The 13,587-nt window shown below is 38.1% G+C and overlaps 1 protein-coding gene across 11 annotated transcripts in view; it reads right to left on the bottom strand.

Moving 5' to 3' along the window:
- The window catches only part of LOC117170590, a 267,116-nt gene extending 253,705 nt beyond the window's left edge, over positions 1–13,411 (bottom strand). For 7 of the 11 annotated variants that reach the window (XR_004466828.1, XR_004466829.1, XR_004466827.1 and 4 more), the window contains exons 1-2: positions 13,084–13,411; positions 12,014–12,129 (exon numbers count right to left, since the gene is read on the bottom strand). The gene's annotated coding sequence lies outside the window, so the exon portion shown is untranslated. The remainder of the gene's footprint in view (positions 1–12,013; positions 12,130–13,083) is intronic. The other 4 variants (XM_033357447.1, XM_033357446.1, XM_033357449.1 and 1 more) reach the window with 2 other exon arrangements.
- Between the last annotated feature and the right edge of the window lie 176 nt (positions 13,412–13,587).

Raw genomic sequence — 13,587 nt, 5'->3', positions numbered from 1 at the left:
TTCAAAGTCATTTTGTATTTTCTTCTCTTCTTCTGCTCTAATTTTATCTTTACTTTCCTTAATTAATCGTTTGAGTATTCTCTTTTTGTGCCTGTAATCATTTATACGTCTATTTCTTTCCTCATCGCTAAGAACTGCGATGTTCAAAGTTTTCCTGCACGCTTCTTTCTTTGCATTTTGGGCAGTATGAATTTTATCATTCCACCACGCATCACCAGACATTCTTCCTACAAACGCGGTACCACATACTTCGATTGCATACCTAACAATGATATTCCGGAACTTTGTCCATGCGCCCTCTATATCTCTTTTTTTCATGAGCTCCTCCCATGCTGCCCTATCTATGCTTTCGATTATCTTATTTTGGAAATCTATTCACACATCCAGTTTCTGTAGGTTCCCAATTTTTATTCGCGTTTGTTTTGTTTTCTTTGTTCTCTTTTTCTCCATCCCCGACCTATGTTAATTTTGGAGATCAGAAGATAGTGATCAGTGTTGCATTCAGAACCCCTCATCACCCTTGTATCTTTGACTAACTCTCTTAGTCTTTCATCCGCAACTACAGAGTCAATTATACTGTGGCCATTTCCTTTAGACCAGGTGTACATGTGGATCATTTTATGCCTAAACCAAGTATTTGTAGTAAACAGACCCTTTTTAAGCATAGATCAACTAATTTATCTCCGTTATATATTCTTCTTTGATCCCTAAAATTACCTAGTACTCTTTCTGTATCCTGATTTTCGACGCCCACCCATCCATTCATGTCTCCTAGCAGATTTATTCTTTACCCATGTTCGCAAATATTTATTGTGTTCTTTAATGTGTTCCAGAAGGCGTATTATACTTCTCTCGGATCACGATCAAATAGCGTGGAACTGGATCACGATCAACTAGGCAGAACTGGAACCGAGAGGGTCGTCTTGGGTTTGTGTTTTTGTTTTTATGCCGAAAAGGTCATCAGCCTTTGCGGATAGAGGGTCCCTGTACCAAGGGTTTCTGCTGAATATGGTTACAAAAATAAATAGGCAGTTGCGGAAAGTTGTCCAGGGGTGGTCCCGAAGGAATTAACCCCCAAGCGGAGATGTGAAAACCGTGCCGAAAGCTGAATGGCACCTGGGTGAGGTGTCTAGAACGATGACTCTGGAATACCGGAAGGCCTCTCAGAGTACGCAGCCTTATCCTTGTATGCGGGGCTCTACAAGAATGGAGGAACCCCTTTCCCTAGCTTCTCTTGGGAACAACAATGTCAACACAGTGGGTCGGCCAACAATGCCGACCACTCTAGAGCTGGCGGAGCCAATGAAACTGGATTCAATGCGACGGATCGGCGGAATCTCTGGACCTTTAGATGGACGGAGCGACTGAATCACGACTTGCTAGAGTGTTACGATGTGAGTTTGGCCCCTGAACGGGGTTATATGGCGCGGCTGATTGCTCTTTGGTGCGAGAAACACCCGGAGCTATCGAGCTTTGCGCAGCAATATCTGCGGTACCATGTCGAACTACTCCGAAAAAGGGTCTACGTAAGCGAAACGCCTACTCTACCACAGCTACAACAAGCCGGCAACAGAGAAAGAGAGGCGACATTAAGACCAACCGCGGGCAGGCATCCAATAGAGGAGGAGCGATGCTTTATGACCCGGAAAAACATCAACACCAAGGTTTCTCTCAAGCCTAAAGATCTGGCTGAAATGGATGACGAGCTTCGTGGACATTTTTCCGGAGAATCCGACCTCTGAGCTATCAATTATTGTGTACATAATGCAGCGAGAGCTTTGGCCGATGCGAACCGTAAAACAAAACCAACATCTGGCAGAAATTTTACCGCCAAGGTTCGAAAGTCTGCGCGCGAACTCCGGACCCGTTATCACACACCTAACAAGTCAAAGCTGTTGACCATCAGACAGCATATTGTTAGAGAATACGGATACTATCTGACGCTAAGAGGAGTCTAGAGCGGAAGGAGAGGTGGGTCAGAGAAAATCAAGTTTCTCTCTGACCCATCTCAACTCTTCCAAGACCCTCCAGTTACTGTCGAAAGAGGAGGTCGAAGTATTTTAGAGAGAAATCTACGAAGTGCAGCTTAGACTGGACGAAGACTCAGAAAATATAAATAGCTTCAAGGAGCTATGTGATGCCCTCATAACACCAGATAAAGAATGCCCACTCATCACTACCGAGAAGATTGATCGGGCAATTGAACCTGTGTGGCAAGAAATGTATGAACAACGAGGCTCAAAGAAAGGCACAGCGGGATGCCGGGAGAACCTGCTCATCGATAGATGTATCTGCAAAGATGTAGCATTATACCAGCGTGACCTATCGATGGCCTCGACTGATTATCGGAAAGCTTTCGATTCGACCTCCCATAGACTTATCATCTGTCTTTTGGAAATCTTAAAGGTTCATCCGCAAATAGTTAGGTGCATAGAGAGATTGATGCCGCTTTGGGAAACCAGATTTACTATCTCATCTGGAAAAAATCGTCTGACAACTAACAAGGTCACCTTTCAGAGAGGTGTCTTTCAGGGGATACCATGAGCCCACTCCTCTTTTGCCTTACACTATTGCCACTATCTCTAGCACTTCGCCATTCCAACGGGTACTTGTGCGGCAAACCTGCAGATCGAAAGTACAAGGTCACTCATGTATTTTACATGGACGATCTTAAGATCAATGCTAAAAACAAAAAGCAACTACGTCTAGCTCTAGGGACTGTCGAACGATATACTAAGGAAATTGGAATGGAATTTGAGTTAGACAAATGTGCCAAAGTTTATTTGAAGCGAGGAAAACTTAATGGCATCCCTGAAGATTCTGAGCTCGTTGATAGAAGCCCTATACGACACCTTTGCGCTGGAGAGACTTATACATACCTGGGCGTGCCACAGAGCTGCATTCAGGATGTGACATCTATAAAGGATATTCTCCGAAGCTGATACAAACGTCTCATCCGGCAGATTTGGTCTTCCGAACTGTCGGCGAGGAACAAAGTATCTGCAACGAATATGCTTGCCGTCCCGGTAGTACTCTATTCATTTGGAGTAGTCTGGTACTGAGGGTTTCATTTTGGCATCCCAAAACGGTGTAATTTTCACCTTAACATACCGTCGCCACATTTTGAGACAAAACATTCCTGAAGATAGCTGCAGGATGTGCCATGCACACCCCAAGCATTTAGCTCACATACTATCTAGCTGTCCAACTCACGCGGGAACGACCTACATTCAAAGGCACAATGCGGCACTGAGAGTGCTTTATTACCATCTCTGTCACGCGACGGCATTAACCTTAATATCGCTCCTCTAAATGCTCCTAGGGAAATCGAGTCAATTGTCGAGAATGGGAAGTGCCGCATATACTGGAACTTTATATTCTCGACTATTGTTTCTGTTGCTCACTCGAAGAGAATGAAAAGAAAGAGAGGTATCGATATCTTATAAGGGAGTTGCAACAATTGTACCCGGAATATTCTGTTAAGCTAATCGTCCTTATCATCAGCGCTCTTGGAGGTGCCAAGCTTTCACTTGCTAATGGCCTAAAAAGCATCCCTGCGTGTCAATAAAATGCTAGAATACTTGCGGGAAAAATGCAGAAGGCGGTAGTCCTTGGGTCGCTCCGTGTTCTAAGGTTGCACGAGGCTTTTGCTGGATCGTCATATTGATTCCGTTACAGACTGTAACCACCTATCTCACGGTCGTGAGACGTGGTTGTGGCTGAAGCTTTACCGCGATTTCGCTGGGAGCAGGTGTAATTTTTCAGATTAGCACCCGCTCCCGGCGAAATCCTGCGGTTGTCCTTATGACAAATTTCTAATTATATATATATGGACGCGCCACAGAGCCGCATTAAGGATGTGACATCTATAAAGGATCGATAAACATCCATAAATGATCGATAGAGCGGCAAATTCTACGTTCGAGTAGGTACCCAAGTCATAGGTCAATTGTAACGTTTAAGGTCGGTTAGAGGTTATTTGAAATTAACAAAGTTTTTCAAGAGGTCAGTGTAATTCCTCAAGTAAATTTCAACGAGGAATTCAATGGTGACCTTCATTTTGACCTTGAAGTTGACCTGCGTGGCTTTTTGAAGGTCAACTTTATTTTTTAAATGGAAACCCCCTTTTTTTACATCTGCAATCGATAGAGCGGAAAATTCTACGTTCAGGTACGTACCCATGTCATAGGTCAATTGTAACGTCCAAGGTCAGTTAGAGGTTATTTTTAATTAACAAAGTGTTCCAAGAGGTTAGTGTAATTCCAGAAGTAAATTTCAACGTCAGTTTCAGGTGTTCGGGTGAGAGTTCTGTTCCTCCCCGAAGAGTTATACAGTCCTATACCGTTTTTCGATACCTAAGTCAATACCTAAGGCGATACCATAAGTCCTATGCCGTTTTTCCATAGGAATATTACGAGTACATACTTACTATCTTTCGCTAAAAGATTACTGTGGCGCAAGCTGAACTTTCGGAACGAGAGAGGGTATCTGTATTAATGATGCGTGATTGGGGAGATCGAGTTCGATCTTATGATCAAGTTCGTTTGCTTTTTAATCGCACTTTTCGTAATGGAGAAGGGTTAAATCCTGTCTCAAAATCAACAATTGAAAGAACTTTGAGGCGCTTTATGAATCATGGATCTATCAAGGACCTTCAGAGAACTGGTCGGCCAAGATCTACAGGATCTGATAAGATGCAGATGGACATAGCCCAAGCATTTGTTGAAAACCCACACCTTAGTTCACGTCGAGCTAGTGATGAGCGTGACGTTGTTCCTGAGACAGTGCGAAATATTTTAAAAAGCATTAATTTCCATCCTTACAAAGTTCATCTGGTACAAGAGCTCAATGAAGACGATCCTGATCGTCGGGTTGAATTTTGTGAAATTAGGATGGACAGAATTGATAGAGATCCTCTTTTCTTGTACAATACAGTATTTATAGATGAATTTACTTTAACTTTAAAAGGTGAAGTTAACAGGCAAAATTGTAGATATTGGTCCGACACAAATCCTGATTGGATGTTAATGAGTCACACACAAAATCCACAAAAGATTAAGGTTTGGGCCGGTATCTTGAATGATACATTGATAGGCCCTTTCTTCATCGATGGTAATCGCAATGCCCGTGCATATGAAGAGCTTTTCAGAAACCAATTATACCAAGAATAAGGGAGAGTACGGGCGATAATTTTCAAAATATTTGGTTCCAGCAGGACAGAGCAGCGGCTTATCACGGTAGGGAGGTTCGAGCATATTTGGATACGAAGTTCCCTAAAAGGTGGATTGGAAGAAGGATTGAAATCGAGTGGCCTGGTAGATCTCCTGATATGACGCCTCTCGATTATTTTTTTTGGGGTTATTTAAAGAGCAAAGTATACTCAACGCAACCACAAAGCTTAGACGAATTGCAGAATCGGATTCTGCAAAAGGCTACTTTGATTGATGGGGAGATGATTCGTAATGCTGTAACTCATTTTTACAATCGCATAGCTTTTTGTCAAGAAGATCATCACCAAGATCAATACAGAGCTCACCAATGAATTTCTCGTTGAAATTTAATACAGGAATCGCACTGACCTCTTGGAAAACTTTGTTAATTTCAAATAACCTCTAACTGACCTGGAACGTTACAATTGACCTATGACTTGGGTACGTACCTGAACGTAGAATTTTCCGCTCTATCGATAGCAGATGTAAAAAAGGGAGTCTTCATTTAAAAAACAAAGTTGACCTTCAAAAAGCCATCAAGGTCAACTTCAAGGTGAAAATAAAAGGCACCATTGAATTCCTCGTTGAAATTTACTTCAGGAATGACGCTGTCGGATGTCCTAGTATCTGCACAATGGAACACAATTTTTAGGAAGTACAAATATTGTAAATTTAGAATTTTCTATTTGGCTTTTACCCCAAACTCGAGATACATGACCCGCCTCTTTTAGAGTTATTACGAAACTGATACAAAGGACACAGCGAGCTCAATACGTTGAGAGTCAGTTTCCAATTACGTCACATTCCTGGGCCTTAATAAAGCCATGAAGGATAATTTAAGAAAATCATCTTCTTTAAAATCCTTTCAAATCTATTAAAATATGATATGATACAGTAAAGAAGAGATCTCTCGTTGTTATAGTGTATATCTTCAGAAATCCTTTATAAAATTAATAGCTCCCTTATCCTCTCTCTATTTGTAAATAACATCTCCATGAGTTCTCTCTTCTTTATATTTCTTTCATGATACATGTTCTTGACATCATTCAAATAAATAATGAACATGTGCGATTCTATGTTTTATAAGGACTCAATGATATCTAGGAGTTCTATCAAACTTGTTTTAATGCTTATTAAAATTTCAAAACAATTAATACGTGCTTCAATTTTTCGAAATGCGAATGACCAAAATTTGATACTAATATTACTACCCGTTTTTGGTAAAAAAAATAAAGTGACCAAATTTTATGCATAACACAAATTCATAGCACTTGATAAGCAGTTATTTCATGCGCAATGGAGAATTTTATGTTTCTAATAGTTTCCGAGTTTCGCATACCGCAGTCAGCTGAAGCCAGCATTACTACATGTTTCTGACTAAAAACATTGGGCACAAAATTTAGTTTTTGCTACATATATTAGCCCTAAATAAGCATACCAGAGTCAGCTGAAGCGAGCATTACATGTTTTTGACTAAAATACTGATCACAACATTTAGTTCTTGCGGCATATATTAGCAATAAGTAAACACCTAATTCTTACGCAAAGTAGAATTCGATAAGACTCATATTTTCAGAGTTTCACATACAGGGTCAGCATTACCACATGTTTCTAACTAACATTACCGGGCACAAAATTTAGTTTCTGCGTCATATATTGGAACTAAATGAGCACCTAACTCTTGCGCAAAGAAGTTTTCGATAAGACTAATAGTTTCAGAGTTTCACATACCAGTCAGCTGAAGCGAGCATTACTACATGTTTTTCACTAAAATACGGAGCAAAAAATATAGTTTTACTGGCATATATGAAATATACGCTGAATATGAATTAAATTTGTGCACAAAGAAAAATTATATAACACTAATATTTTCAGCTTTTCGCATAGCAGTTTTTGCGGCATATGCACTAAATTCCTTGAAAATGAAATTCTGATAACACTAATTTTTTCAGAGTTTCACATACTGAAGTCAGCTGAGCCCAAAATTACTACTTTTTCAAACTAACATTAGCGGGCACAAAATTTAGTTTTTGTGGCATATATTAGCGCTGGATAGATAAACTTTTATTTATCAGCCTGCTGACCTTGAAAAATTGACTTTGGTTACTTTTACAATTTTTAAAGAATTTTCTTAAATTTAACCCTAAAAATTAACATCCATCCAGACGTTATCTCTAAGACCGCTCACTCTTATCGCCTTGCGTTCCTCGCTTCGCCTCGCACGCATGTGCCTACTTTCTCTCTTTACCTCGCATAGCTAAACTCTGTCTCCGCAGCTAATACCTAATACTTTTCTACTATTTCCAATATTTACATTTTCCTTATATCTGCTTCCTCTTTTATTTACAATCTTTCCTTCTCTATTCCTCTTCCTCCTTCCTTGTTTGCTTCTCCGTCTTACCCAACACCCCCTTCACCCATGCTACTGCCCTTTTGTTCCTCCTTCCATGCATCAATGCCTCCATGCTTATTCCAAACCTTTCCATTTCCTCACACTTCTGCAACCAGTGTTCCAATCTTGCATCCCTCTTCCCACACGATTTATACATTCTCTTTTCCCTAGAACGTCAAAACCTATTCAAATCCTACATGTACCCACATTTTATTCTCGCTATAAGCTTCTGACTTCCTTTCTCTTCTTTCATATACAAATATTGCGCTCTCCCCATTGGCATGATCCACATATAGTTCCTGTTGAACCTTGACTCTCTTATTCACTCTTGCCTTTTCTCTCTATGCTGTTTCCCTTAATTATCTCATACACCTTCCTTCCTCGTGCAAGCCATTCGATATAAAATACCTTTCAACCTGCATCTTCCCAGCCCCTACCCTGTTCTCCGTCTCCCACCAACACTCCCTAACCAGCTTTCTTCTCCCCTCTTCCAAAAATTTCTCCTAATATTTACATGCTAGAATTCCCGTTGTAAATTCTAAACTTGTTCTCCCCGTCGCCATTCTAACAATATAATCACACGCATTCCTTTCCAACCACAATGTCCACTTTACATACCTCTCCTGTATCGTATTTACCTCCTTACTTATCTTCCACTCCCACACCTCCACTCCATACAATAAGACGCTCATCACTAGCGACTCGAATAATATCATTCTCCTTCCAAAATCATCTGCAAACAACTTCTTTCCGAGCCCCCACAACTGCCTCAACACTACATTTGCACTTCTCACTGTCTCTTTTATTCCTCCGAAACAGGAAGCCCAGGTACACAAACTCTTTCACCTCCTGCACTGCCTTTCCCTTAAACTTCTAATCACCTACCTTATCCCTGCCACCTCCTGTCTTAAACACCATAACTTTGGACTTTCCGCATTCAGCTCTAACCTATTCTTATTCAGGTATCTTCTCAACTGATTCATCTCATTTAAGGCGTCATCGCTCTTTGCTAGTAGCACTATATGATCTGCATTCGCGAGTGACCGTATCCTAACTGCTCCTACCGTAGCACCTCCTACCACTACGGCCACTAGCTTTCTTAGTTGGACTAAGCTGACAGTCTTGCCTCAACCTTCTATCTATTCTCCCTCGTCAATTTCTGCCCTCCTCTCATCCTATCTTTCGTCTCTTCATATACCTCCCTCACCCTCTCGATCAGGCTTCTACCCACTCCTCTCTCTTCCATCACCTGCCACAACCTCCCCGAATCCACCAAAGGACACACGCCTTTGAGATTCACAAGAAACTCTTGACCTTTTTTTTCTAATTCGCTATCTACCACGTGCTGCAAAAGTAGATATTGTCGATCGTGCTCCTTTCCTAACTAAAGCCCCCCTGACTATCCGACTGTATTCCTTTCTCCTTCCGCAGTGTAATTCCTCTACAATTTCCTGACTATCCCTGTCTCCTTTCGTATACAGTGACACAATTAACCCATTAAAAGGCCCAGGCAAAAACTGGGGGCAGATAGCATCAAATTAATTATTGCATCCATAGCAAAATGGAAAAATGAAATGTACCTTTTTCCCTTATATCATTAGCAATTGTTTATAACAAATAATTGAAACAAATTAAACTGAGTCATTATTTTGAAAAACTGAAAGCGCTAATCCATTCTGCGGAAAAAATATTTTACAAACCTATATAACATTTCTAAGTCAGAGTTCAGTTTGTTGAAATAAAACGGACATAAACAATTGCATGTTAGAAAGTTTATAAATCGGTGGGTATACTGTTATCATATAACCAAACAAACTCTGAAAATTAGAAGGCAATCAGAATACATGACTTGTAAAGAAACTTTGCTGAAAACTGTGAACTGTTTTGAAAGAAGTCCACGTTTGTGTCTTCAAGCTAATGGAGAGCACTTCGAACAGTTGTTCCGTGGCTGATTGAAACACTGGTACCAATGGTGAGAGGCAAGGGTACTCACGTTAAGCAAACCACCCAGCAAATCACAGTCTTTACATCTTCTCCGAAATGATTGTTACTGCGGGGGGGGGGAGGGGGGGGTGATAACAATCTACAGCCGGAAGTCTACAAAAAATGCATCCGGGCACAGAGTTTAATCTAAGAAAAATCGCCTTGACCTTCAAGTGACCTTGAAAATTTACCTGAAGGTCGTGATGGTCAAGGTGATGTAGGCCTTAATAATTCATCGACTTTTGTGAAGCATCTTGAAAGTTTGTTTACCCTGAAAACCCAAGACAATGCAGAAAAAGGGCATCTGGTGTTTCTCAGACATTTGACCTTAATTTTTTACGTTTCCAAGGTCACAAAAACCATTTTTCCACAGGTCATTTTTGACGTGAAATTTCCCGCTCTTTTCAAAGCCGCAGTCAAAAATAGAGGTTCTCATTTAGGAAAAGGGTCTTAACGCCATTTGACCTTTAAACTTGACCTCAAGGTCAAAATTGACGGTACAGTCAAATGACCCACTCGGTCATAGTCAACCTTTGTTGGAACCATTTCTTCGTAGATAAAGTATTTTAGAAGATATTTGGGATTATAGATTAAAATGGGTCACTGGATGTGTGTATATATATATTAGGATGGCCCAAAAAATCACATTCGAGAAATTTTAACGGGCTTGTTAGCGAAATCGTTCTCGTAAGCAAATAAATTAATGCCTATTTTTTATTTTTGACAACATATATATTTTTAGACATCGCCCCGGCCATTCTTATGTCTTACGGAGTTCTAAATGTAAAATGTTTCTTATTTTTATTTCTTCGATCATTGAATATTGCATTTACCGCATTTTCATGCCTAAGAAATATTATGCAAAAGTTTTAGGCATATCAAAAATGGCATAAAATGGCAATATTTGGAGGCTTACTGTGAACCTCAGATATACTTGTATAACTTGACATCTTGAAGAGACATTCTTTAGACTACTGAGAATAGATATATAAAAATGAAAATGATAAAACAATCAATTTACATCGAGTAAAAAGTAAGAAATACATTTATTTTCCTACGAGGATGATTTGGCAAACAAGCCCATTATAATTTCTCAAATGTAATTATAGTAATTTATTGAATATTCCCTGTTTTTTTTTTCAAAAACGTTACACTTTTATTATTTTCAAGAATAATTTACGATAAGGTGATCAAAAATCAGCCTGGTGGGGTAAGTATATGTTATTTTTCTTTGTGAAATACGAAAATCTGTCCACAGTTCCAGGTTAGTTGGAGAGGTTTATAACCTTTCCAACTAATAATAATTATAAGATAACACTTTAATATACATACATATTTACAGACAAATATTTTTTTAAACAATTTCAAATGCATACAATTTAAAGCAGGTAATTTTCTCAGTATCACTAAAACTTAATTCAAAATTTTTATATTTTATGTTCATTAACATTCTTATAAATGATACGAAATTGAAAATAAACCTAAATTATAAGAATCAGTGGATGGTTTGTTTATAATAACGAACGTATAATCTTCAAAATTTATATTTCAGCATTTTTGGACACGTATCACACTTACCCGTAATGACGATAAATCTAAAATCGCCGACACACAACCAAAGATAATTTTCTTAACATTTTAAACAAGAATCTTCGCATCTATTTGAAGTATCACTAATCAAAATCTAACTTTGCAATTGTACTTATGCACCCAAAATTTTACATAATAGCTCTTTACGCCTATACATTCAATAAAATATGATGATTGCAGTTTCCATTGACATGACAAAATCATGATTAAGTTTGGCAATTGAACGAACTCTGGAAACAATTTAACTTCATATGTTGTTTGGTATCATGCGTATACCTCTGTTGGTATGAAAATCACTCAATTAGGTTAGTTTCCATTTAATAAACATTAATCGGCGCAAAGATCCCAGTTTTCAATTGAATATCTTGAATTTTAGAATAGAAATCTGCGAGTTGTATGATTCTGCTAGGTTAGGTTCATATGCCTCAAAGTTTATTAAAAAGCTTAAATTTTCTCCGCCGAACGGAAAAAATTCTTAAATTTAGCAAAATGACGGAGAAGAACAAGTCCAACATTACTCAAAGGTACTAAAAAATTATGGATTTGCTCATTTTATCTTCCTTTTTAAATTAGAATATCCCCTACGCCTTCCTGCATAATTAATAGCGCCTATACAATTTACTTGCTATAAATGAAAACAAGTTTAAGAATATAAATGAAATACCCCATGGAGGTACCGTTAACTTGTGTTAAATAACCCCTGAATTATAATATCTTAAGACTAGATATTGAAATTTGCGGACACATTATTTAATTCGTATAATAATCTGCATAAAATAGTTTCCGAAAACATAAAGAATTTGTTGAAGAAAAATATTTATCTATAAATAATTCTCACCTGAACTCCGGAACTCTAGTTTACATTTAAATAAGTCGATCAAAAGCATTCAGTTCTAATACACTTAATTAGTATTAAAAATTCTGTTCTTCCTTATTTTCTCGCTTGCATTTTATCTGAAAAAAAATCTTTATAAGGATCTGGGCACACTAGAATGGTTCAATTTTGAATTTTATTTTTCGGATTTGCTTATAACTTCAGAGATAAGATTTTTAAAGCTGATACTTCGCATAAATTACTGTTGTAGTAGTCTAGTTATTTTAAATTACTATTTACTGTAACTGTTACATAAGCACTATAACCTAACACCTCCGACCCACAGTGCTATAAAATGTTCAGAATGTATTTGGTGGGTTTTAAATAGTCAGTTCTAAAAGTAATAATTTAAGTCTTTTATCGGGGTTTTAAAAACTGGTTTGCCGATTATCATTAATGGCAGAATGAAACCCATCCTTTTACAACTTCTTCCTACCGAATTGCTCGCATTTGCTATTCAAGCCAAATTTAAATTTCAACCCTTTTTAATCTAAGAATTTTAAATTTGGAACGTCAAAATAAATTTTTGCATAAAAAATCCATAACTGTAAAATTAAAAATGTTTAATGTTCAAATTTTAAATGTTTTCAAACAAAAAATATATGAAAACTAAGATATTCGAACTCCATTCTGATAAAATGCAAGATAGCTACTTTTAATTTATCAGACGACTTCAACAAGAAAAAATCAGTTACGCCATTACATTTGGATTAAACTCAGTCGCAGATTGGTTTTTATCGTAAATCTGAAAATGAAGTTGCATTTGAAGATTCTGCTACATAGGAAGAGTATATACGATATTGATATTGTGGTAGCTCGTACAGCAGAGGTGTGTTAGTAACATAGTGATGCATAACAGTATTTACATGTATTATGTACAATGTCATAGCACACGAAAATCTTATTAAAGGACACAAGAAAGAAGTTTAAGAAGGAACAATTTCATAATATTCTCATAACTTGTACTCAATCAAATAATCCTAATAATATTGCCGACATTGCTTTAAATGTGTACGTTTTTGCAAAAATAATACCTGTGTTGATCAGAAGTTGAAGAAAGTGTTACTTTTTGCACTATGCGTGTAGCTGCGAACTTTAAAAACGCCGACGACAGTTCGCTCATTATAACGTTATTGAACATTGAAAATGTCAACTTTTAACTCTTGTGTTGTTTTGTACTCAGATTAAAACCATCGAAATTGTTCGATTACACCATTAGTCGTTGACTACAATTAACACTTTATCACTCTTTTAATCTTCACTATTCTAGACAGAAGTTAGAAGACAGCCCACTAAAATCAACTAAAATGCACTGGAGTAGAGAAACGTCACTGACAACTATTCGGAACACTGATATGGCACGAACTGTGTAATTCAGTAACGCTAACTCGGGTGATCCATGATCCAACAAAGCATGGTTCCGCCAATTCGATGCTCAAATACGTTCGACTTCGAGTGGCCAGTAAAAAACCGAACTAATCAGAACCCACCGCCTAACTACTCCATTTTGTATAAGTAAGGCAGTAAATGTAAGGGCT

Source organism: Belonocnema kinseyi, chromosome 4 (assembly GCF_010883055.1).
Source record: "Belonocnema kinseyi isolate 2016_QV_RU_SX_M_011 chromosome 4, B_treatae_v1, whole genome shotgun sequence".
In the NCBI taxonomy this organism is placed as follows: domain Eukaryota; kingdom Metazoa; phylum Arthropoda; class Insecta; order Hymenoptera; family Cynipidae; genus Belonocnema; species Belonocnema kinseyi.
The sequence above is the reverse complement of the archived record's forward strand: the minus strand, read 5'-3'. Positions and strand labels throughout refer to the sequence as shown.